We start from the raw sequence: 3818 nt of genomic DNA, 5'->3' as shown, positions 1-3818 counted from the left end.
GACGCTTTCCTGAAACACATCAACAGCGTGAGACCTTCCATCAATTTCACAATGGAGAAGGAAATCCACAACGAATTGCCATTCTTAGACGTTTTGGTGAAGAGGACCGACACTAAGTGGGAAACATCTGTATACCGAAAACCCACTCATACGGGACAGTATCTGAACCACGAATCCAACCACCATCAATCGACTGAAAGAGGAATCATCAAGACTGTATTAGACCGTGCTTTTGGACTTTGTAATACGAAGGAAGGTCTCGAGAAGGAACTAGACATCATCAAAAATGATCTTCAACGGAATGGCTACAGCAAAGCGATGGTAGAAAATATTTTGGCTAGAAGACAGCAGGAGCCTCGCAAGGAAGAGAAGCCGTCACAACCAGTGCTTGCACTTCTCTACATCAGAGGATTATCGGAGAGGATAAGAAGAATTGGTTCCAAGTACAACATCAGAACCTGCTTCAGATCTGGTAACACTATCCGTAGCAGCCTCACGAAAACCAGGCCACCAAACGCGGACTGCGATTCCAAGAATTGCATTTACCGGATACCCTGTGAGTGCGGAAAATCCTATATTGGTGAAACTAAGAGGCCATTGAAGGTTCGCATTGCCGAGCACAAGAAACACACACAGCGAGGGAAAACCAGCAAATCAGGAATAGCAGACGATGTTTGGACCCATCAACACAACATCGAGTGGTCCCAAGCTGAGATCTTGCACAGAGAGGAACATTGGTTTAGGAGAAAATTCAAGGAAGCCGCATACATGTTGTCCAACAACGTATTCAGCCAAGCCAGCGTAGAAATACGCAACATATGGAAACCCATCATCAAGCGAAAAATGGCCAACTCCCGCCCAAACGGTCATCTCCCACGGAACCAGTGAAGCGGAAAATGGAAAGCGGGGATGAGTGAAAGTACCCGAATGACCTATAGTCATCTCTCGGAGGAATCAGTCCAGTCATCACCTGAAGACGATTGTAGATACTAACAATCGAAACGCCGTGAACTAACGTGACTTGGAATCTCTCCACTTTTTATTTTTATTTTCTTTTTTCATTTCTTTATTTTTCAATTGTTCTATTTTACTTGTATTTTATTTCACTATTATTTCATTTCAGGTTTATTTTGGTTAATATAATTGTTATTTTCAGCTATTCATTTTCAATTCTTTTTTTTATTCGTTTCAGGGATTTCAAATCATTTTATATAGTAGACAATGGAAGTCCAAACTAGTGAAATTCACATTGAGTGATTGTTACAAGATTGGTGATGGTTGAACGTCATTTCATGAAACCTTTGTGATTGAAGCTAAAAATGTTGCTGACATGATAGTAGATTGTCTTCTCAAGAAGCATCTCAAATACTTTTAAAAAAGTTTAATGTGATAGAAATTGGCCTGAAATTTTTCATCTAACTTTCATCTCCTTTTTTGAAAATTGAGCAGATTTTTGACATTTTCCATATTGATAGTACTGTTAATGTTTTCAGGCATATATTAATTAGGGTTGTTAGTGGTTCAACCAAAGCTGAGGAACAATCTTTAACGATGAATGCTGGAATATGATTAGGTCCCCCAGTGAATTTAGGATTTGATTCCTTTAGGGTATGAATTTCACTAGTTCGGACTTCCATTGTCGAAAATATAAAATGATTTGAAATCCCTGAAACAACTAAAAATAAGAATTAAAAATTAATATTCGAAAATAACAATTGTATTAGGCAAAAAAAAACCTGAAATGAAATAATATTGAAGTAAATTACAAGTAAAAATAGAACAATTGAACAAAAAATAAATCTCCTAACTTTTTATTTTATTTTCATTTTTTTCTTCATTTTTATTTTTGTTCAATTGTTCTATTATTACTTGTATTTTATTTCACTATTTTGTTTGCCTAATATAATTGTTATTTTCAGTTATTCATTTTCAATTCTTCTTTTCTAGTCGTTTCAGGGATTTCAAATCACTTTATATATTAGACAATGGAAGTCCTAACTAGTAAAATTCATCATGAAACATTGTCAATCACCTTCAAACGAATCCTTTAGGGTATGATAAACATCTTCAATACTGAAGTTTTTGATTACAAGGCTCGAAATATCACAACTGTTTTTCGCATGGTCACTTGATGTTAACACTATATAAGAACCACTGAAGAAATCTGCAAAACAATCAAGGATATCTGTTGAATTATCGAGTAGCTTGCCTTGATGTAACATTTCATCTCCGATTCGTTTCATACATTTTGACTTGCTGATGAATGACCGAAACCTATTGAGGTTATGAATAATCTCGCTCTCAGTTTTCTGAATATTTTTTTATACGCTATTCCAGTGGCTCTTTCGATTCCTGCCCGAAGAACTTTGAATTCATGAAAAGCGTGAATATCGCCGTATCTTTTATATTTACACCAAAATTTTGCTTTAGTTCGAATTTTCTTCAACAGTTCACCATCAAAGCAGGCTGGGTAATGATTTTTTTGATTTTATCGACAATTTTGGCAGGCAGCGATGAAATATACTGTATAATTTTTCATAAACGTGAAGACACACATCATCTGCATTGCGAAACACATTTGAAAACGTCCGAGCAATATTGAAGTTCAGCTCATACATCAGCACAAAGTTAGCTTTTTCAAAGTTGCATCTTGTAATTCAAATGTATTCTTCGAGGAGTTCGTTTTGGAGTTCAGTTCGCATGTTATGATGACCGTCCTCTTTTACTGATGGTTCTAGGGATTTTTCAACGAGACAGAAGTGATTGCAGAACAAGTATGTGCATCTCATTGAAAACAAAGTCATTTTGCGATAAGCTAAAAAAACTCTGACATGTTGTTCAACAAAGTAGTATGCGGGCTACTACGATTTATTTCTGAATATGACGCATATTCAGGTACGTTGAAAATTCCAGCCATCAGATTTCATGGTCATATAGTGGGTTAAGGAATTCTACAGGTGAGGAGACAAAATCTTCGTGTAAAACAATTAGCACACCGCCACCTCTACTAACTTCGATGGCAGTGAAATTTCTGTCTGACCTATATATTTTGAAACTATCAGGAAAAGCTTCCGACAACATAAAAGCCTCATTCTAATTCATCTAGACTACATCAAAAACTTGTCTAGTTTTTGTACATAGCCCTCTAGTATTGTGATAAATATATACAACTCATCACGTTTCATACACCTTGTTTGTGAATCAGTGTCACTTACGGGGGGTGAAGGAGAACTGGTTTCTGATTGCTGCTGCAGAAGAAATAAGTTATTTTTGAATTTTCCTAAGCTCTCAATGTAAGCCGTACACTTCTTTTTTTCCCAGACCGCATGATCAACAGCGAAAGTATGACTCATTGAGTTACAACAGTTAGAACCTTTCTTCGCTTTCTTGCAGTTCCGAGATATGAATGATTATATTCATTGTAATTGAAGCAGCAATTTATATCAATAGCATCGTATATCACCTGCTTTCAAATTGCGATCGTAAGTAAATTTGTCAACTTATACGATTACTTGCCAGATGCCTGTTTTCTATTTTTGTTTGGGATATTTTCAATATTTTACAAACCGAGTCATCTAGAAATATGTCACGTTCACATTCCAGAAGATAATTCCAGAGTTCTTCTGCTGAAAAGTTCCCCGTCATTCCCACTACGCGCATCCTATGGAAAAATCTGTTAACGTTCTTGACGTCATAAGATGCAGCCATTTTTGTGTACCACTTGCTTGATTCTTTCATTGTCAGGCGGATTCTTGAATCCAATGAGCACACCGATATCTTGTACAGGTTTAACTCTGGCGATCTACAAGTTATCAACT

The sequence above is a fragment of the Leptinotarsa decemlineata genome, unplaced genomic scaffold, assembly GCF_025532065.1.
Source record: "Leptinotarsa decemlineata unplaced genomic scaffold, Ldec_3_MD MMD2_tig00026375_RagTag_RagTag, whole genome shotgun sequence".
Taxonomy (NCBI): Eukaryota; Metazoa; Arthropoda; class Insecta; order Coleoptera; family Chrysomelidae; genus Leptinotarsa; species Leptinotarsa decemlineata.
Note: the sequence above shows the minus strand (reverse complement) of the source record.